This window comes from Micropterus dolomieu, linkage group LG03 (assembly GCF_021292245.1).
Source record: "Micropterus dolomieu isolate WLL.071019.BEF.003 ecotype Adirondacks linkage group LG03, ASM2129224v1, whole genome shotgun sequence".
NCBI lineage: Eukaryota > Metazoa > Chordata > Actinopteri > Centrarchiformes > Centrarchidae > Micropterus > Micropterus dolomieu.
In genome coordinates this window covers 4654163-4676905 of record NC_060152.1, presented here as the reverse complement: position 1 = coordinate 4676905, position 22743 = coordinate 4654163, and the positions used below count along the sequence as shown (strand labels likewise).

General features: G+C 40.6%; 1 protein-coding gene across 5 annotated transcripts in view; it reads right to left on the bottom strand.

The window, feature by feature from the left end:
* Positions 1 to 22743, bottom strand: part of sema6e (sema domain, transmembrane domain (TM), and cytoplasmic domain, (semaphorin) 6E) — a 154567-nt gene that overhangs the window by 120148 nt on the left and 11676 nt on the right. For 4 of the 5 annotated variants that reach the window (XM_046044528.1, XM_046044531.1, XM_046044532.1 and 1 more), the window contains exon 2: positions 15116 to 15196. The gene's annotated coding sequence lies outside the window, so the exon portion shown is untranslated. Of the gene's footprint in view, positions 1 to 14578; positions 14641 to 15115; positions 15197 to 22743 lie in introns of all 5 variants that reach the window. The other variant, XM_046044530.1, reaches the window with a different exon arrangement.

The following is a 22743-nucleotide window of genomic DNA, read 5'->3' as shown; positions in this document are numbered from 1 at the left end:
TACAGTGAACCCATCTTTGGTCCCAACGGGCTCCCCCAACAGGAAAAAAATAAATAGCTAAGAGGCATGCTAGTGCCGCTTAACCCTGTGCTTTAATTATTGAGAAATGCCTGAAATTGCCAGGACGCACAAGACTCTCAGCTCAAGAGGCTTGTTAGAGAGTAATGAAGAGGCTTGGAGCGAGAGGGGATCATTTTAGAGCAGTGCCAAACTGGGGTAGATCTGTGTTGAGGGGATCTGTGTTAGTGCTTGTCTGCCTTTTCCTGATTTGTGTAGTGAAAGGCCCCATGAAAAGATGAGTAATGCAGAACGCTTTAGTCCAGTCTTTAAATACAGTGTTACTCTACAACTTGGCAGTCAACGATTCTGCTCTCCGCCTCGATTTGCTTTGTCGTTCTAACCCTCCCTCACTAATTCACACAAATCACCGCCAATCAACTCGTGCACACAATCAAAAGAAACAAATTCCCATCACGCACACACACTAACACAAGTATGCGACAGTAATCAAGCCCACAACCCAGTGTTTACAGAGGAGTATTTTTCTTCCAAGATCTGAGGCTCTGAAAAAGGTCTGGCAATAATAACTGGAGTTATTTAAAGCAGAAATTCGACAGTTCATCAGTTGGGGTCACTGACACTGCGAGGGCCAGATGGTCATCTTGTCTGGCTTGTCCGTTCTCAACAGGATCTGCCTCGGTATCCAATTTGTTCAGCATTATTTACAGGAATAAGCGCTGGTTTGTTTTACTTTGCAATTCCTCTACATGAACTCTGCCTTAGCCGCTCTAACACCTCGAGAACAAGTAAATAAATTAGTAATTTTGATCCAGAACTGCTGCTTGGGAGGAACCCTGTTACCAAATCATATGATTCGGCTGAGTAATGACTTGAGTAGGGATTAAACGATCAACTGACAGTCGATCATAATCACCTAATGGGCGTAAGAACAGGTTTGGTAATTAGCCAAAAACTGCTTTAACTGCTGGTTTGCAACACATGCCTAAACTTGTCATTTATGCTTGACAACAACGGAACACAAAGTTTTTATTTTAATGTTAATGGAGTTGGGCCGCGCCTTCATAAACTGGTCTCGCTGTTTTCAAAATCAATGTTGCCAAGGTTATGCCAAGAGAGAGACATTACTTTCTTTTGCTGACCAGTGTTGTTTTAGAGTGTTTTATTATTGTAATTCTTTTTCATTTAAACCTTTAATAAAAATTGGCAGCTAACAGAGTAAATGAATCTCAGACGGTGTCCAATAAATTTGTTTTCCTGTATGGCAAGGGTTCAATACAACAATAACTTTGCTGCCTCATTGAAAATATTCAAGTACCTGGAAGTGATTTAAAGCCTCAACCACCAAGCACACACATTCATTTAATAACTATGATACATGGAAAGCCATAAAGTGTGCTTCAAGCAGTGCTATTGTAAGGCTTTGCACTTGACGTTCACTTTTATCATTGTTAACTGTAAACTCAAATGATGCTTCATTCCATTCAATCAGATTCGTGAGCAGTCACATTGTTACAGTCACTAGAATCAGCTCCATTAAATTAACATCTATGCACCCTTACAACCCCTGCTGTCCCTAAAAAGTTTTGGGAGGTTTTAAACATGTTATCGAATTTCCCAGTAACACTATAGTGTATGATGCATACCATGTACCCTGAATGTACCATGTTCAAAGCGGCCAAGGCCGTTTGTCACATGTCATCTCCCATCTCCTTTCTTTTCTAATGTTGTAGTGAGCAATAAATATTTATATTGAAGGGAATATGCCACTAAACCCCCATTAAAAGAAATGTTAATAATCTGTGTTGTGTATATATATTGTGGTTTTCAATAATTAGTACCCTCAAGCATTTGCTTTCCTGTTTTTCTTGCAATTAGGTTAACAAATCACTGACAATTTGAAACTAGCACCACATCTGATAGGACTCGGTCTGGAAAAATATTACCTGTTTATTATCTGGCAGCTGTACTGACAGCCGATGGTTGGAGGTTGAATGGGTGAGGTGACTATGAAACAATAGAAGACGACTGCATTTAAATTTATGACTCTTCTCTCTGTGTGGTTTGTGTGTGATCATGTGCACGATTCCCACAAACCAAACACGTCAAGAGAGCAGAATCTCTGGAGCTCAGCTTTTGATCGTCATTGTCTGTTCTTTGGCTAAACGAGCTTTGATGAGAAGGGTGGGAGAACAACTGAGGATGTGAGTTGTTTATGTTGCTCAAGAGGCACGTTTCATCTGTTCACTTTGTAAGAGTTTGGACAGTCGTCAGTAAACTAGCGCGCAGGAGCCAGACAACATCCCCCACATATCATCGGTGGTTTTTGTGGGGGGAGTTGGAGTACAGAGAGGGCACTGAAACTGGATTTTGTTCCATTATGCGTAACAACAAAAGGCAGAGACCCGTGGTGTATTGCGGTAAGCTGCTGAGACTGTGGCCAAAATGATTCGGCCACATGGAAAATTTCTCAGTGCCTGCTGGGCCAACCTTAAAAAGTCTGCATGCCAATCCATAAATTCTCTTCTAAGAAGAGTCTTCACTTCTAGCTGAAGAGCTCAGCATTGGTTCAGTGCCATTACCATTTGAAAAGGGAGAAGATGAGTGCAGTGGCAGTGGGGAGATAGGCGCTCTTCCCTTCAGCTTTTCTTTCTGCACGCTGGTCTGACTTGTTGAACTTGGCGCATGGATGAGCTTTATTCGTCAACAGAGCACTAGAGTTACTCCCAATTCAGGTTTTGCCCTTGAGACAACATCAGCCTGGTCTGAGTCGGTATTATGCAGTTGGACAGCATATCTGAGCTTGTGTGGGGAACTGAGAAGAGACGGTAACAACTTTGGGAAAAATAATCCTCCCACTGCACCCACACTCGTAAAAACAAACTCCGTGCTGCACTTTTACAAACTCATACCCAATAGTAATATGTGACAAAATGGTCGATGAAGTTTGGATTTTAAAATATTTCTTTATTGCTACAGTGTCCATTTTCTGAATTATGCATATGACCTTCGGGTAGGAATAAAGTGATAACTAATTTATGAGATTATGGGATTGTAGAGTGCTGGGGTTAAAACTGGTAGCAGGGCCCAAAGGAATATGCAGTAACAAACATATATAAGTCCATGTGGGGGGTATACAGAGCAGGCAGAAAGTAGTAGGACAGTGATATGTTTTTCATTGTTTGGCTCTGTAAACCAGAAAATTGAATTTGAAATGAAAAACTGGCGATGAGGTTAAAGTGCTGACTTTCAGTTTGAGGGTGTTTACATCCATACAAGGGGAAGAATGTGAGACTTTTTGAAACATTGTCCTCCAACATTAGCAATATCTAAACATATCAGATAGCAAGTATCTGTACATGGGTTTGAACACTTGCGACAGCCAAAAGATTTGCAACCTAACGTAAACTGTGATTACTTTACTTAAGCGTTGTTTAACTTGTTCATTCACTCACAAAATTGGGGAACTGCGTGTTAAAGCTGGGAGTCCACATTTGAAGCTCACAGTCAATGTATAAATTCCAACGTGCTAGAGTAGAGAGCCAACACAACAGAAAAGACTCAATATCAGCAATGTGTGACTGCGATGCATGCCAAAAAAGCGTTTCACAAGATATGCGATTAATTTCCATCCAAACTACAATTTAATGACGAGAGCATTGACTACCTACCAATCCATTATTTATATTATATAATAATTTAATATTTTCTTCAATTTCTTTTTAACTATATATCTGCTTTCAGGTACTAGTGGTGGAACTACAATGACGAGTCATTGCCAAACCACCATCTCTCACAGCAGTGCTGAAACTGGGTTTCAAATGGATTGTTGTACTGTTAAGACAGCAAATGATTACAAATATGTAGTTTTGAGAAGCACAGACCCGTTCCCAAACAGCGGGAATGGAACGCACTCCCTTGCATTGTTGTGTCACTTTCTCAAGAACCAGTTAGTTTACACCTTTGGGCAGGTGCTATCCAGGCATTATGACACCTGTTTCCACCTGATGGGTCGAAGTTGTCACTGCAAACCGCTTCCTCCCTTCTCTCCTTTTAGCACAGATCAATGCCTGTTTGGAACCAAATGAAGCTACACACCCACACAAACCCACACACCCATAAGCCTGTAAATTTAGCCAAGCTATTTCATGGAACGCTGAAGCACAAAAACACAGAGCACAGAAGGTAGAGTATATGCTGGAGAATGGCTAGTGGTAACAGTTGGTTGGTCTACAGCAGAGAACATTTCCGGAGCCTTTGGGTTACTATTACGGATTGATAGACACTATGCTAACATTTGGTGACTCATTACAATGCCAGAAATAAAGTCATACTTTCCTCGGAAAGACAGAAAAGCCTTTTTAAAACAATATTTTCACCACAAACGCCCCCCAGGTTTATGATATCAGACTCGACAGTTTTTTGAAGCAATATGACTAACTCTTCCTTTTCAACTGTAAACAAGGATGTACAGGAATATGCAAAGCCTTTTAAGACATAAAAATACTTGCTTTATATAATAATTAGTGTCTGACATGGTTTGCACAGAAAAGTTTGATTTGGCCTACCTTGTTAAAAATTCTTCTTCTCCCAATCCAGAATCTATTCATATACAACTATTGTTACATTTAACTACTGGACACATGAGGTCACTTGTGTAATTTGCATATTGGACCATGATTTACTTTTTTCCACAGAACCAAAATACTGTCCAAGTGTCACACAGAACACAAGGTGCCACTTAAAGAACTGGTTTGTCACTGTCAACCCAGAGGTGTGGCACAAAATACATGTTTTAACAAGACAAAGTTGCTAGCAAATGCAAACACTCCTGAGGGAAGTAAATGACTTGTGACATCTACTAAGCAGAAAAGGCCTGAGTGTTGATGCCTTGATCTGAAGGATGTTCTTTTGCCCTCGGTGTTGACAGGAGGCCGGGAGCCAAGCACCGGACACCACCTCAGCAAAAGCATGCTTGACAGGGCAGGGTGAGCTTAATAGATTTGATGTTCTCCACTTGGAGCTGGAGAGTGCTGAATCACCATGGGAACCAAGATGGCTGTTTGGCAGGTTTGAGTGGCTTTTGGTTGAAACACTTTCAGTTTAGAGGCTCCAGCTACGGCGCCATTTCTCTCACAGTTATGAAAAACCTCCAGTTGCACGGCGTTCCCTTTCTCTGATCATCCTCTTTTTTTTTTCCCCTTCCTCCCCCAGCTCAGTAAGGCAATCATCACAGCCCCGCGGTGCGAGAGCGTCTTAGCTATGGCAGATAAAGGCTGGGAGATTGTCAGTAATGACGGGTCCACCAGCGCTGAAACTTCCCAGAGCTGCTTGTTTCAGCAGTAATTACGATGGGGGAATGGTGCACCGTGACTGGCTCTAAAAAGCTTACCAAGCCTTTTGCTTGTGATGCCATGTCAACTTTTTTTTACAGTAGGCAAGTCAGTCTGATAAGTAAAAAGAGGTCTTAAAAGCTAAACAAAATGTGTGAAACAAAGAGGTAAAAAGCAGAGGCGGTAGGCTCGGTACTGAGCAATGTGGAGGCTGGGCAGGGGGAGGGGGAAAGAGGGAAAGTGCTCTGAATAGGGATGAGATTGGATCATTGATGCACAGTGTTCTCCAATCACAGTTCTGTTAAAGAAGGTGGAGAGTGAAGTGATAAAACAGGTAAGAAGGAATACAAGAGAGGACAGAACAAATAATGGGCGAGGACGATGGGCTACAAGAGGCAGGAGAAGGAGTGATTGAAACTAACCGAAAACAGGAAGAAAGGACTTTAAGTGTGTGTGTGTCTGAAAAGGCTCTGCTGTATCACAAAGAAAAAAAAATCATCTCGTTTTCCCCTGTGCCACTTTCTCTGAAGCCGGCCCTCAGTAATCACCTTCTTCACCCTCTCAACTGCCTCATCCTCGCCTCCTGCTCTCGTCCCATCCGCCCACTCTCATCCCCCTGATCTCCGAGGCACACGTGCTTTGAGGAGAGCGCTTAACTCCCCTCTCCATGAATCAGACCTGCAAAAAGGTGTGTGTTCATGTGTATAGAAACTCACAAGTATGCGCGGCAGCCATGGAGAGAGTGCTTGGCTTCTTCATCGCACATTTGGGTAGGTTGTGGGTATTGAGTGCAGGGGCCAAGCCTACCGAGAAGGCATGAACGAAGATGAACAAATTTCAAATACCCACACACGCAGAGGTATGAAATGGTCGGTATTATTGAAAATGGTGGGAGTCAGGGGGGGGTCTTGGGACAAAGGGAGATTTAGTGAACATGTCGACCTGTGTCGGCTACCGTAGAGAAGTCATCTATCATTGGTCAGTCACACAGTGCAGTTACGGGCTGTGGGTGGTCATGATAAAAAGGGTCACTTAATTCAAGTCAGGCTGCTCTGGCGAAAAAAAGGCATCAAGATAATTGCATTCATTGCAAGAGCAGAAATGAAAAACCAGGTGGTTATTTATAGGTTCATATGGGTATAAATACACTTTTACTGGGGAAAAAAGCCTCCAAGGCTCAGAATGTATTTCCAAGCATTTAAATCCCATAAATGCCAGTTGATGGCGTGTTTTACTATCACACTGCTCAATTTGCATCTATGGCTAAAACAATTTACATGCAAGACTGCACACATGCCTGTAGAGTCAAAATTTGTGATGGAATATTAAGTCAATAAATCGATGAGTCATTTGATACAAAATTTAAAAAAAAACAACTTATTAGGTAAGTTATGAAGCAAAAATCCCAAACATTCACTGTTTCCAGCTTCTCAAAATGTTGGATTCGCTACTTTTCTCTGGTACTTAATATCCTGGGGTTTTGAACTGTTGGTCAAACAAATCAGTGTGAATTCGTCACCTTGGCTTCTCAATACTTGTGATCTGCATATTTTTGATCTTTCTAAACAATTAATCTAAATATAATTTACAGATTAAAAAATAATTATAAAATAACAGAGTGTATCACATAATTCTATTTTAAAATTTGGAGTCCTCTTTTACTGTATGTGAGATCTCACCTCGGTGCCAGACTTTAAAATCGGAAGAGACTGGCCCAATCCATCCCAATTGGAAGGAGACGTGATGTGGTAGAGACTGGTGGTGTAAACCGTTGAAAATCAAAGCAACCTGGGCTTTCATAACACCTCAGCAGTGCTACGGGCTGATTGCCTCCATGCCACACCGCACTGATGCAGTAATTTGTGCAGAAGGAGCCCCAACCAAGTACTGAGTGCATAAATTAACCTTTTTCAAAAGTTTTAAACTTTTCAGAAGGTCGATATTTCTGTATTATACATTCTTTATTATAGTGTTCACATGTTGTATGCTGGCGCTGTATCTCCTCAGCCGGGCTCTTCAAAACTTCTTCACAAATGAACCTGGCTCAAAATCCATGTGAATGCAGCCTGCAGAAACGCAAATATGATCTCTTCTTCTGAAATATTGTCTATGTAACGGCAGCTAGTGTCGCTGTAGTTGATATGTCTTTGAAAAAATTATAGCCAGATAAATCCCTGTGACTGTATTACCTGCAGCAATCAGAAAAACACATTGATTCCTTAAAAGCAGAGGGCATCAATTTACGCATCTCAATTTGTCAGCGGCTAGGACCTCAATAAAGAAACTCCATTAAACCCAAGCTGAGCACATTTACATTCCAGCAAACAGCCTGCAATTACCCATTTAGATAGCATACATTGGCAATTAATACAGCAATCTTCCTTAATGCCCCACCTAGGGAATTTGTAAACATCAATTATAAGAAATAAGAGAGCCTCTTAGAAAAACAGCCTCATCCTCTGCAGCAGTCACAGCATGACATTTGCAATAAAAAAATATTTTTAAAAATATCTCACTGGAAGCTAATATGTTACTTCTCCAAATCAACCCCCTCCACCAAATCATTTTCAGTGTAAAGAAAGTGTGGTTGTGGATGTGAAAACTACTGGAGTCCTGGCAACAAAAGCCTTTCTGGTGTAGGAGGGGAAAACCCTCTCTTTAAAAATCAGCCAGCTCCACTGCTCTGCTGTCAATATAACTAAACTGACTGGTCTGTACATATTATGGCAACAGCTTCTGGTCAATAACCACATATTGCATCAACTGCACCCATAAAACACCGGCTTTTATGGTCAACAGAGTCAGTTTTCAACACTTTCCGCAGGGGACTGTTGTCATTGCTCTGTCTCACAGGGTGTGAGACAAGTGGACTGAAAGCCTGGAAAGGAAATCCTCAATCCGTTTTTTGGGCTACAACAAAGATTATTGATAAGTCTGCCGATTATTTTCTCCATTAACCGTTTTGTCATGTCAGAAAATGGGGGATAATGCCCATTATAATTTCCCAGAGGCCAAGTTGATGTATTTAAATTGCTCATTTATCAACAATCCCAAAAGTTTACTTTCATGAATGCATTTTTTCATTTGAGTAGCTGGAAATTAATTTTTAAAAGGTTAATCCATTATCAAAATTTTTTGTTGATTGACTCATCATTTCAGTTCTAACAAGGACTGATGAGTAAAGCAATTCCAACTACTGCCCATTAGTCAGTTGACAGAAAATGTTGTTCCTTTATCAGAGTTAGGGGTTGCTGCTTTTCTCATATTCTATCGTGAATGTGAGTTTAATTTTGGCTTTTGCACTATTCAGACAAAATCACCTGGGAATCTGATGTGAACAACACACAAGAAATTTGACATTTGTTGTTCTTAGTGTCCGTACACAATAGAAAGACAGCTTAAAAAACAAACAACGGAGCAAAAGGGTAAACAAACATTTTATGATTAATCAATTGAACTGAGCAAGAGATTAATGAAAATCATCAGCAGTTGCAGCCCTAATTCTATTTTTTTTTTTTTTTAACCCAAAAAAAAAACAAAAGGGGAGAAAGCACATGAAATCCAATTTCTAAGATTGTGCTCTCAGGCCAGTTTGCAACTTTTGTTTACACGCCGTTGGTCAAACAAACTTTTCTGCTACGGTTCAGAGCAAAGTAAACAAACTGCAGGTCTGATTGCACCTTAAGCATACTGATATCATCTACAATCCATTTTAAGTAAGCGACACTAATGACATAAGTTGAACGTAATAAGATAAAACTGAATCACAGCTGCTGCTAAGGAAGCCATAGTTAATGACATAATCCTCCTTTTTGAGCTAAAGCTAACTAACCTTTACAAAAAGGTTACCCCAGGGTGGAGCTTTAAACGGCTTACTGACATCTCACGCTCACATGGTAGAATGTGTGCGTTTACATCTGACTGAGACACTGTATATTGACTGCACACTTTCTGAACATCAAGAAGGAGAATAATATATAATCCCAAAACCCAGGAGTCCACTTAAAGAAATTACCATGTTGCTAATCTGTTGAACAAGTGAGATGGCAAGTTTGAAGCTCCAAGAAATGTGCTATCACAGTTCATTCAAGACCTTAGAGAAGTCTTGTCTTTGCAATTAAGACACTTGATTAGGTGTACTTAATTTGTGAGACAAAATATCTAAAAGAAAAACACAACGGGCAAAAGGGCTCAATTGTCTCTTAACGACAAAGCATATGGACATATGAAAAAGTTAATGATTTTTTACACTCCTATTACTTTGATTCTTTAGCTTACTTCTATTTGGGGGATAATCATGCTCTAAGTTAAAGTTCCAACAATTATTTGAAGGAAGTAAACAGGATGTATAATGTTGCCATGGAATCACGGCGTTACCCTGGGGGTTTCAACTTTAGTTTCATTTACATTTTGGTAAATTGGCACCATCAAAAGTATGCCAAATTTGCAAGAAAGAAACAGTACAAAACTTAAAATGTGATGATTCGAGTTCTGGAGTTAGGAGACTCTTTCTATGACTTCAAAGTACATTTATTGTTATTGTAAGTCATGAGTGTGTCAGTCACGCTGAATCCAAAAATAGAGGTATTTTAAAATTCAGACGTCTGTGTTAAATTTGTTTTTCAAAGAATAAACCTCTGACAAATTAAGTTCCTATTTCACTTTCCAGAGTCAGAACATTCCTAGCGCTTGTAAACACGGCACAAAGCAAACTGCCGGCACAGCCAATCTAACTCAGTGCCATCTGATAATATAACGGGATCAGCTTCCCAAGACATTTCCATCAAATTAGAGTCATTCGCAGCAAAATAAATAAATTATTGAACCAAAATTCAGGATTGAGATATCAGTGCTAAATCTCTAACAATGCCACGTTTACAGACGGAGCCCACATCTTAGGCAGGCAGACATCTTGTGAATCCAGCTGAATAATGTAAGACTGATGAGACTGCGATAAGATTAGTCCCAGACAAAAGATAAGGTAGCAGAGAAGGAGAGAGTCCGGAACTGAACTACTGAACGGCTTTCTTTCAAAGTGACTTAACTTTTCTGATAGTGAAGAATTTGCCACACAAATTTTGGGTAATCAACCTCTCGTGCATATGTCTTATATATGTCGTGTATATGTATATTTTTGTATATGTTGCATAGTTTTTGACGGAAAAAATAAAGTAAATTCACAGCTAGACCCAAAAATTCAAACATCACCACCGTTACATTTTACCGACTGATCTTCAGAGACGTCCATTGCACTGCCTAACACAAAGTTCACCTCGGGAACGGCACAGGAAAAAGCTCAGGTGAACCCCTCGCAGTCTTTGCTGGCGGTGGACCTCATTTTCTCCCACCTTCTCAAGTCGCTGTATCCCTGTAACTTTGAAGTCCAGCCAGCAAAGGGCTTTGAAAAAGCCTGCAATCTCCCCACCATGACCAGGCAGAGGATTAGCCAAGCCCTGCAGGACAGAGTGGAAAGAGGACAGAAGAGTGCTGGAGGAGTAGCGCCATTTCCAACAGAGTTGTGTATGTGCAAGCAGCTCTCCCTCCGGCCAGAGCTGTAGGGGATTAACAAGCTACTAAGGAAGCAGAGAACAGACCTCCAGCCCCTTTTTCATGAGTTCAACAGAAACCAATTTACAGCCGAGAACTGAGGGGGGCCGCTAATTCTCCCCATAACCGCCTCCTGTTTCAACTCAAAATCTTTGTTGTGTCACTCACAAAATTTGCTTTTGTGAGATGACGGACATCTACAGGATTCCCAAGTGAAGAAAGCATGCATCTACGAAGGTCTCAATTAGTGACACAGGAATTTCATTGACTCAGAAGTAATATTTCAGTGGTCACAAAGTGGGGAAAATAAGCGGTTAAGCTCCTAATCTCACCATCAGACTTGATACAATCCGTCACGAGGGAAGTCACCCTGGAAAGTTTGTTTTCCCTTGTGAGACAAAACAAGAGATTATTCTTCTTTTATCCATTGAGCTCCAATATTTGCTTACACTTTGGGCTGTAAATATTTCACACATTTTCCGCTGTCAATATATTTTCAAGCCATGCATTCACTGGCTCTCAACCAAAATATAATAAAAGCATAATATAATGTGCTTGTCAAGTGTACACTGTCTAGATCTGTCACTGGAATGGCTAATGCATAACTGTATTATTTTAAGCAAACAAGCGTTTTAGTACATTGTTTGAAGTGAGTGAATTCAGGGAGATCAAGCAGTCACCAGTTGAAGTAGACTATTGAACAAATTGCTGGCGTGCCTCATTGAAGTTCCCAAAATCTACAGCATCTCAAGATACAACATGACAACACTATCAATAAGTAACAGCAACTTCACACACCAGTGAGAAAGCAAGAACAATAGGCCTTGATTTAAAAAAAATAAAAAACAAAACAAAAACATTGGTACACTGCTGCCTCCCCATCAGTGCTTTTCAAGTAATGGGGTCTTTTGTCTTATCTGTGACTGAAAGGAGCTTGAGGACTTTGCCCTTCATCCCTTTGTTGTTACAGAGTCTCTTGTGGAAATGGAAGATTGGCCCACAGGCGTGGGTGTGCAAGGAAGAGCTAGGCGGCCGTGCAAGCACATCAGACTTGAGCGGTCTTAATAAAGCTTCCCTCTATCCACCCCAGAGATCTCCTCACCCCAATTATACGGCTGACACCTCCACCCTCCACCATCTCCTCTTATTTCTCACACACACACACACACACACACACACACACACACACACACACACGTTCCCAGCTCTGATCATGGCTCTCCCTTTGCTGGGCTTAAAGCCCCAGAGGCCTGCGCAATATAAGGCTGCTGGTGGCGTTTGCTTCACACTCTGCTGCCTGAATTGCATCAGGAATGTCTGTTCTAAAAATCTGTTCTACTATTGACAAAAGATCACTACTGTTCAGCCAGTAACCATGTTTCATGCTTCACTCTAACTTTAACCATTTAAGTCTAACCATTTATTTCAACAATCAGAGAACCCAGTCTGGACAAGTGTTTTCATTAAGCCTTAATTTTATCAAGATATTACTTGAGAGTTTACATCTTTGCATTAACTCCGTGGTTTGTCAATGTCATTTAACCTAAATACAACACACACAGTGAGGTGCAAACCTAAGGAGGTATGCCGTAAAAAGGTTCCTGAAACACTTTGATATGATCAGATGACGTTTGACACCGACTGCACGTTCACATTCATGTCCAATGAAATGTGAGAACTAGAGCTTAGAATTGGTTGATTTATCAGTAAGCTTGACAGAAAAATAATCACCAACAATTTTGGTTAGTGATTAAGGTTTAAGTCGTTTTATAAACAAAAATGCAAGATTTTCTGTGGTTCTCTTAGTCTTCTATGATGATAATAGTTTCTGCTTTGGTCGGCCGCAACAATCCATTTTGTATTGTGCTTTTGGAAATTATAATGGCTAAAATATTTCTGACATGTTATACAACAAACAATTAATAGCCTAAAAAAATGATCATCAGATGAATTGATTGACAAAAAATAAACTATGGAAAAGAGCTTAGATAAGTCTATCATACTAAAATTAAGTTGCACACACTGGAACCTGAATAATATCAGCTCTCTGCAATACCAAATTCTCAAACTTTGCGGGGTGATAAGTTAATGGAACCTTTTACTAATTAATAAAAGCTTTGGGAGTCCATGAATGTCTTGTTTACAAGCCATGGTTCAGTTGCAATCCAACAGTGTGAACCAAAACAAACCAAATTAGAACTTGTCAAAAAAGATTAACTTCTTCGATGAGGTACACACCAAAGACAATGAACTGCATGCGTGATCACACACACTAATGCAACACAGTAACTTACAGATATAATAGCTCAAGAGAAGCACATTACAAAACACAGAACTGCCATCCTGCTGTACTGTCTATCGCCACTTGTTTTTGAGACATTTGTGCTGGTTTTACCTTCAGTTGCTTTCAAGGTCAAAGCAGGCCTGCATCTGGCCAACCATCTGTTTCCAACCATCCCATGAGGCGTCCTGTCATCGGCACTCCTTGGCCCTGTCCTCTACTGTCCACATACAAGCTCACTAGGGAAATGTCCAGCCAGACACAATAGCTTCTCAGTGATTCAACTGGTTTATGACACATTACAGGTTTCTGCTTCGACTACCTGACAACTTCACTGGAAAGACTCAACCAGGTGTGTACGCTTCATTGGTATTAGTACAGCGTTTCCCCATACGTTCATTTATTTGTGGCGGCCCGCCACAATATCAACGCTGACCGCCACAGATTGATTTTTCGATTTTTTTACTAGGCCTATTTAAATTCGTATCTGAATGCAGAGCGCAGTAGTGCATTAGCGCAGCACATACTCTCACCCGTCCTTCTCTCTCTTGCTCTACCTCATGAACACAGCTGCACAAATCTGTCCAACACAACGCTGTCAAGTTATTAGCAAGCATGTAAGGAGCCTAGGAGCTTAGCTAAAATAGGAGAGCCAAGTTAATGTCAGAAACCACCTGGGTTTTCGAGGCTAGCACGCTGTATATAGCTGGTAGTCAATGTAGACTGCGTGCACCCCATTCTCATTCTGTGGGAAACACTGTAGTATCACATGCTCACCAATCACTCAATATTGTAAGCAGACAAGTTTTTTCATGTAGCCCAAAATCAAAAGTGGATTTACAATCTGTGCAGCATAAGACGCTCTATATCCTTAGACCATTTTTTTTTAGAAAAAAGAAAATCTCCAAAACGAAAAAAAGGGACAATATCTCATGGAGAGCAACAGGGGAGGTGCCCCTTTTACAGGACAGGCAGACATGCAACAGATAGCATGTACACAGTAGAAAGATGTAATAGTGGAATTACAATGTAGTGAAACACAAGGACAAGTACACAACTATGAACTACAACACAGCAAAAATACAAACCACTGGAACTCAGCAATACTCATAGTCAGTGTTGTTCATCATAAAATGTAATAATGTTACACTTCAGTTCAGAAAAACACATCTTCCAGTATTATTTATTAAGAGTCTAATAAAACTCAGCTTATGTGCTTCATCTGGACTCTGTGGATTGATAAGATTTGATTGACAGTAACTTGGCAGCATAAGCCGACAACCCAACAACTGTCCTAAGATTCAACAACCGTCATCAGTTAAGCTACGCCAACTTCAAACCAGTAAAAAGAGCTGTTACAAACATGAATACAGAAATCACTCATGTGAAATAACCATACTTGATCCAACTTTGGCAGACGATAGTGTCTTCGTTTAGGACGCCATCATACCTAGTAAAAGACTGAGTGAGAAAATAGGTTTTCAGGGCCTTTAAATGGTTCTCAACAATACAACACTGCATAACGAACAATGAGGACAATGCTACTTTTAATACTCTAACTTAGCCATTTCATTGCATATGTGGTTGTAACGCATCTTGGCTTAAACTAAGTTTGTCCTTGATTGGAGAAAGACTCATAAAAAGTGTGCCAAATATTTAAAAGCTCATTTCTGACATTTGATTAAAATGAATAGGTAAGTAATTGAGTAGACAATATCTAATTTAAAAAGCTGCTTCAGTGGCAGTATTTCCACAAAGCATCCATTAATTAAGTGGTCTTTGAAGAGGTCTCCTGAAAGTAGATCATACTTTGTCACATTACATCCAATCTAAATACTGCACTTGAATGATCAGTTGACCAGAGACTCCAAGCCTCCCTAAATCAAATCTTCAACTTTTAATTAGACTTTAGAAAGAAACCGCATTTGTACTGTACCTTAGCTCAAACAGCAATCCAACAAGCAGGCGAGTAGAGCAGGTTGGTACAGGCTGGTGGAGACAGCAGCTGTCAGTGTACCTGTAAAAGAAAAATAAGAGATCACTATTACATCTTTGTCAGTCTGTGACATAACGCAGGTCAGCTTACAGTGATGCAACCTAAGCCTCTATGATCAGTCAGAGCAATCATGTTGTATCTTTCTTCAAAGAACTCAAAAAGTCCAAGCTATGAATAACAATGACAGACTACTAATACTGGATATATACTTTCATCATGAAAATGCCTGGGGAAGAAACATGGTTGGTGATGTGAGCATGACAACAGGTTGCTTTTGCAATAAGTGAACAAAATGTTTTTGACAAATCCCAGATCTCAAACTAGCCACATCTGATGATGGTATCTCAGCTCACAATCTGCTCTGGCAATCTGCTCCCAGAAAAACGTCTTCACCTTGCCAGTGCACAAAACGTAAACTAAGCTTCAAATTATATTACAAATAAAAAAAAAACATTTCATGCTTGATAAGCAATTTTCTCTGCTTTTGAAGAACATTACTCTTGAACATATAGCAAATTATTTAATCCCCTACTCTATATAGTCACTGCTGATTCATTTTCAAATGAACATTAAGCATAAAAAAAAAAGCAATCACAGGTTCAATCTCATGCATAATCTCAGAGGGGTTTATGTGGCAAATTCAAAATTGTGAAAGACATTACAATAAGCATTCATACTTTTTGTTGCATTAATCTGGCCATTGTTCTGGAAAAGTTCTGTGCATCTTATCCATACCTGAACATGAAGATAGTTGGCCATAATCATATATATAGCTTTTTGGAGATGATATGAAATGTAATGACCTAAGTTGGATCCTGATCTGCACCAAGGACTAATTCTGACAAATGGTGATGATGGAGGTTTTGACCTCAAGCCCAGCACATTTCAAGTAGCGGAGATCAGAAAGACTTGCAGAGGCAGCATCCTCTGGATTAGCAAGCTCACCAGCTGGCAGCCACATGCTGCAAATGGTTCAGTTAAGGTTAAAGCAAAACCAGCTTGCCAGCTTATTTTTCTCCTCCACGCTCTCAAGTTCTCTTTGTTTTGACATTAGGACTGCAAGCCCTGGACGGAAAGTATGACTTCTGTGTTGTGCATCAATAACAGCATGTCTTCCATCATCATCATCTACTTGCAATTAAGTAGGTAGAGGGCACGACACAGTGAGAGTTAAACCTTGGAAAAGTCAGATTTTGCAAGCCTCACAAGTCAATACCATTGTGTGGTGAATTGTGCAAAAATATAAAATCTAACCTGCCACCAAAGTTACGTTTTGACTTACACAAAAAAATAGGCAAAAAAAAAGTCTTGACCAACAGAAATTACAGAGAGAGGTTTGCATTTTACAGTGCGGGTTAATCTGTTCTGACCAGATGAAGAGATTGAAAGAAGACAAATGACTCCCTGACCAAAGTACTCTCGACCAACCAGCGCACGGACTCGACTCACATTACTGCCAGCTCCCCCCCCCCTCTTATCCAAGGTGGGTCAATCCAGGGCATGTCCAGTTGCCCTTGGTTGGTTGTGTATCAATAACAGCCTATTATCCAAGGGTGCATGATAAATTTGGGCATATGGTCATTTTCCCGTCTCAGTGGTATAGAATGAAATGTTCATTGACAAAAGCTCTGTGCTCACTATTTGTGGAAAAAGATCAGCTCTAAACTTACAGTACTGCCTGGGAAAAAACAGAATCAAAAATGCATAGGCCTTGTGGAAAACAAGTTCCAGTGCAGGCTAAACAACAGGTTCCAGACTATCTCTGAGGCACTTAAAGTTCCCAGATTACAAATTGCCCCTAAATGCATTTTGATTAATTTAGCAGAGTGCACTTTTACTAGCAAGAAGGGTTTCAGAAACGCAGATCAGCTGGCCATCTGCTAGACTCATGCCAACATGTCTTCCATCATCATCTACTTGCAATTTAGCAAGTAGAGGGCACAACACAGGGGATGGTTAAACGTTGGAAAAGTCAGAATATGCAAGCCTCACAAGTCAATACCACTTGTGGGGTGAATTGTATCAACAGAAAATCAAAACTGCCTCCAAATAACCAAAGTTATGTTTTGAATTCCATACGAAAAAAAGGCAAAAAAACCCAAAAAAAACGTCATGACCAAAAAAAAATGACGTGTAATGTATTGTAAATGTTTGTATTTTACAGTGTTGGTTAATCTGTTCTGACCAAGTGAGGAGAATGAAAGAAGACAAATGATTCCCTGGCCACAGTAGCCCAACCCGGGCTCGGACTCAACTCCTGACAAAATACAAAAACACTGTCCTTTAATGTGAACAATTACAAGACCACAACTTGAAAACACAGCTGAGAGCGTAATTAAATCAATGCTTGGCCTCAGAACTATTGGACCAGATGTTTGTTTTGGCTAACTCAAGCTCTTAGCCTACCTAATCTGCAGAATTGTCTATTGATTCATTAAATCTTCAGACCTCATACGACTCTTGTACGGATTCAGTAAATGGATACAAGGTGGACTCAGGTTGGGGGTTGCATTGGAAATCGAGAGCTAGAAGATATCTTCAAAATATATCACCCTGCATTCTAACACACACTTCCCATCCCTATTAATACTACACTGACTGCAGTTTGATTAATCAACTAAGCCTACTGTAAGTATATTTTGTCACTCATAATCCCAGATCAAAACTCCAGGGAGCCTGATTTGGTCTGAGGATCAGCATTAGAAGCTTCATGGGATTATCCAAAGCTCTAGACCATTACAATTTACTGGTCAGCTACTTAACAAAATGTCTTTCTTTCTACCTTCTACTTCTTAGCTCTTATTTCTTCAAATCCTTTCCCAGCAAGCCTTAATTAAACAATTCATTCTGTGGCCATGGAAACATTACCTTGTTGCTATGGATTTCTTTCCTACTGGTTGCTGGTTGAAAATGAAAGGTTTTAACTTAACTTGAAATAGTTTTTCTTCAATTGTCTTTTTTGTTTAAATCAATTTAACAGACATCCATGATTTGTATCAATTTGTAACCTTTACTGAACAACTAAACTAAACTGGTTTCAGGCGTCTTTTTGGCTTAAGAATAATGCTGCAGGGGGCACAGTCCAAATAAATGTTCTGGAAAGTAAGCTTTTAAAGCTTAAAAGGCTAATTACATGTTGATCAACACAACACATAAAATATTGGCTATTTTATGGACAGCGGTATGGGAGAGCCATTGGGAAAAGTGGCTTACTGGCTGAAACAAATCACCTTGAAAGACGACAAGTTGAAGTTCAATGCAGCAAACAGTTTTATGGGAAGAAAATAAATGGCAAGAAATATTACTGTCAAGAGTAAAAACGGTAACTTAATGCATAGTCTTTTACTCAGAAATGGGTGACACGGAACAGGAGGATTTTGCAAACAAAAACGAGGAGCTTATACCTAAGAGACAAGTCAACTGTATGGACGGGCTACACAACACTATTTCAGCAGTTGGAGCCATTATGTGTGCGTCAGGTAATGTTTAATGACTTGTCCACAGACATTCAGCTTACTTTCGAGTTCACAAAGACGTGTTGCTGTTGTGATGTTAGCTATAGTAGCAGGAGAGTTGGGAGTATCGCTGTCTGGAGCTTTGGGACCGTCTACTCCACTCACGTTAGCTTTGCAGCAGCAAGTAGAAACAGTTTGCTAACCTACAACTTAGCTAACGTTAATTAATTTTATTGCTGTGTCGTTGTTCACTCTATATCAAGGTATTGGATTTCTCCAGACTTGCAGAAACCACCTTTATAATGCAGAAAATTAATGTCATTGGATTTACAAAAAAATCTATATCAGGATTTGTATCGTTATTGGGATATGAAATGACGTATCGGGATATGAGATTATAGTCATATCACACAGCCCTAATTCCCACTAAAACCATGTCTCATAATGCAATATCTGCAAAAATAATCACTGGTCACCATGGTTGTGAATTTTTAAACAAGTAAATCTAGCAGAGGAACTTCTTCCGTCTTCTACCAAATGCCAACAACCAAGTGATCATCTGGCAAACAGACCACACTCCTGCCCTTTCTCCACTCAGGTGTCTATTAAACGAAAACATGTGGCCTGGTGTCTTGTGTCAGGGAAAGTGAAAACACACACCCGCTGGAGGTGCGCAGTCGAGCAGAGGAGTCCAGCAAATTGTGACTTGAGTGTTTCCCATTCCCCCATTGTATCAAGGGGTAGGGGTAAGTGGCTTGACCCCTCCTTACTATCACCAGGCAGCAAGAAAATCAATCAGTACTCAGGTCATGCCACAGGGATGCCCCCCTTAACACATGACCTCTGACCCCAGCAGGGTTCTCCTCCTCCTCGTGACAGGGATTTGTCTGTGCTGCCAGTGTCTTCTCCATGTCCAACGCTAACAAAGTCCTCGTGTTGAGAAGCAGGGGAGGGGAGGAGCGCAGCCTGACCCTGTCCACCTTCGACACAATAAATCCAGCTGACGAGTTCAAGGTGGCCTGACCTGTTTCCGACCTGTCTCTGGAAACATGGCTACAAGCTCCAGCTGAGCCTTTCCCTCTCAATACCCCAGAGCTGAAAAGAGAAACAGAGGAAGCGCTCGAGTTCCGTGTGCGCCGCCAGTATGCAAACAAACATTTATTCACTCATTTCACCTCACCCAGGTTTGTGACATCCGAACAGTTGGGAAGCCTTGTTTCTGTCAAGGGAAGTGCATGGGGCTGGGGGGGGGGGGGATAGAATTAGTATAGCATAATTACACTGGGGAAAGATCCAGACTCTAAGGAGCAAGACATAACCCATAATTTGCCATTGTGCTCCCTATGCAATTGACAGTCGATCTATGATATTGGAGATGAATGTCGGAATTCAGGCCGTTAGTTTAACTGATGGTGCATTTAGTATGATAATAACCGCAGTCTTGCACACAGTGATTCTGATGAGCAGTCCCACAATAGCTCTTCACCACTTTCCCTCCCCTCCATGGGGTATTATCATGCTAATCTAAAAGAGCAGATAAAAAAAAAATACATTTCGGTGAATGAAGAAATATAATAGGAAGCAGGGACCTCTGGAACCGTGAGGAGACAAAAGAGGGTATATTCACCCTGCTCCGCCTGAGCAAAGCAGGGGTGACAAATGGACACAGACATTATGCTGGCTGGTTAATTAAAAGAACATAGCCTAATTAAAAAGATCTTCCTGGTGAATGGACGCCTCAACGCAGTAACTGACCTGTGTACCCTGCACATGTTGGGCACAGAGCAGTCAGTCTCTCTCTCTCTTTTTTTTTTTTTTAACGCATTTAATTTCCACATCAGAGGGGCTTTAACTGACGAGCGACATACACCGAAATGGAGCACGCTGCAGGAAGAGCGCCAGATCATAGTGGGGGTGCTGGTGCTTGTTAAATGACTCATGATTTCCATTAAACAGACAATGAAACTTTGAAAAAGAGATTTGATTAAATGTAATTCCACATACCTTACACAAAACTTTTTTCTCATAAATGTCTTTGCATCCAATTATTGTGCAAGTACAGTTTTGGAAATTGTTCAAGGACGGTCAGGATTTAATTTGTTGGTGACCATAGCTTGGTTTGTTACACTATATTTTACAGTTATCAGTCATCGGTCATAAAGCAGACATTTGAATTTAAATGCATGACTGAGTGATGCTTTTAAGTATGTGAAAGCTTGAATTGGTGCTGGACAATACAAAGAATTTACTGTAAATATCCTTGGGAGTCACCATCTGACTTTGCTCATGTACATTTGGTGGGTAAAGATTTTTAAACACAAAGCATGATTTCTGCATATAGAAAAGATATTTTGGAAGATGAAACCCTATATTGAAGACTTGCATTCCCAGTTAGCCTTGAAAAATATTAATAACCTATATTTTTTCCAATGGCTTAAAGTATACATCAGTGAGGTTTTTTTTACCCAGAAAAGTCTGGGTACAGTGCTGCATCCAACTTGAATAGTGATGTTGCCAGTTTTTTGCTACATGATGGGTCATCTGGCAAAAATGTTGGCCTTATATAAAGCAACATCATGGAAGGCATAACTCACTTTTTATGTACATGCAATGCGGGCCAGCTAGACTCCAGGCTGCTGCCGCCTTCTGCCATACTGAACCAGGCCGTAATATTGTAGTAAGGAGGCGGGATTGTCTAAAGTTGTAAAATCCTGCCTCAAAAGGAGTATAACCAGCTGTGCAGTGTCTTTGTGTCGTGTAGTCTTCAAGCTGGAGTTCCTGACATTTTATCCTCTTAGTACCTGTAGCAACAGATCCACACAAATGCAGAGTGTCTGTGTTTTAATACAGGGCTACTTACATCCTCAGACATGGCCTTAGAGTGAAAGTATGAGAGAGTGTTGCCCCTTCATTCCTTTCATCCATCCGCCTGTCATTGAGTTGTGACATTAAAGCAACAGCCTGGTTTGGTGGTGGGTGCTTTGTTTACCCTGAGTTGGTTTTCATGCCGTCAGTCACCAGAAACTGCCCCTCAGGGACAGACTGTGGCGGCAGAGAGGAAATGCAGGAAAGATCAAACAGCCAACAAGGATTCAGTCGCTGGACCAGGAACGTGGCTCGTGTGAATGAAGGGGGAAGTGTTTTGCTGTGTTTCTGTCTCTCTCAGTTTTCAGCCTTAGAGTAAATTGATGAACATGTTTTTGAGCCCCAAGCAGTCATCCACATCAATGCAGGCGTGCGCACACACACACACACACACACATTTATGACTGAAATTATCATCAGCGATTACTCTGCAATAGGGCTCATGTTCACATTTGACTTTAATCCAATTTTCTGACAAACGACTTGACCCTTTTTCGTCTACAACAGATATGTGACATACAATAACTGTCAGTATTGATAATCAGATGTGGAAACTTACTGTACATTACAACATAAAGACGTCTACACTCATTTATTCACTTGGGCTCAGAATCTCCAGGTATCTGACTCTGATTCAGGGTACTAGAAAGGTTTAATTTCCATCTGACCATATTCACAATATCAATATCCATCATGAGAAGGTTCAGATTAATTTATTTCTAAAATATTTAACATATGTACAACTGGCAGGTTGAGCTGTTTGTTTACAACATGCGTCATTGTTCTTCCCATGTTAATAAAATAAATCGTGCATTTCAATTTAGTAGTTTGTACTGTGCATACATTTCAGTTTATTTTTATTATTTGTGAATGCACTATTTTAAAATTCCAACTAAGACTTATTTGCACTAGTGCTGAACTTTACAAGAGAGAGTCTATGAAGAATGAATTATTTTTTTTCCTGACCACAAGCATGCACCCTCTCTCTCACTCACACAAACAGACACAGCTGCAGGGGTGAGTCAACACATGGTTAATAAACTGACAGACACACACACACACACACACACACACACACCTCTCTCTCCCTCTCGAAATGGGAAGACTTCAGGCCACCGTCGGGGAGGAAGTGGTGTGTTTTCCTCACCCTGGACCGCTGCCCGTTTTTGGATTCATATGGCACTAACTGAACCCCCCCCCCCATAACCCTCTCCCCCATGCTCGCTCACCCCCCCCCCCCCACACACA